This window comes from Lupinus angustifolius, chromosome LG05 (genome assembly GCF_001865875.1).
Source record: "Lupinus angustifolius cultivar Tanjil chromosome LG05, LupAngTanjil_v1.0, whole genome shotgun sequence".
Classification (NCBI taxonomy): domain Eukaryota; kingdom Viridiplantae; phylum Streptophyta; class Magnoliopsida; order Fabales; family Fabaceae; genus Lupinus; species Lupinus angustifolius.
Window position 1 is genome coordinate 15,506,967 of NC_032013.1, and position 473 is coordinate 15,507,439.

The window sequence follows — 473 nt, forward strand, 5'->3', positions numbered from 1 at the left end:
ATGAGGATGAGGATGAGGATGAGGATGAGGATGAGTATAGGATGAGGATAAGAATGTGGAGGACGATGAGGATGAGGATAAGGAAAGGATGAGGAGCGGGATCTGGATGAGGAAGAAGGTGAGGATGAGGACGAGGATAGGATGAGGACGAGGATAGGATTAGGAAGAGAATGAGGATTTGGATAGGATCTGGATGAGGACGAGGATGAGGATAGGATGAGGATGAGTATAGGATGAGGATAAGAATGTGGAGGACGATGAGGATGAGGATAAGGATAGGATGAGGAGGAGGATGAGGATGAGGATGAGTATAGGATGAGGATAAGAATGTGGAGGACGATGAGGATGAGGATAAGGATAGGATGAGGAGTAGAATGAGGATAGGATGAGGATAACAATGTGGAATAGGATGAGGATGAGGATAAGGATAGGATGAGGAGGAGGATGAGGATGAGGAAGAGGGTGAGGATGTG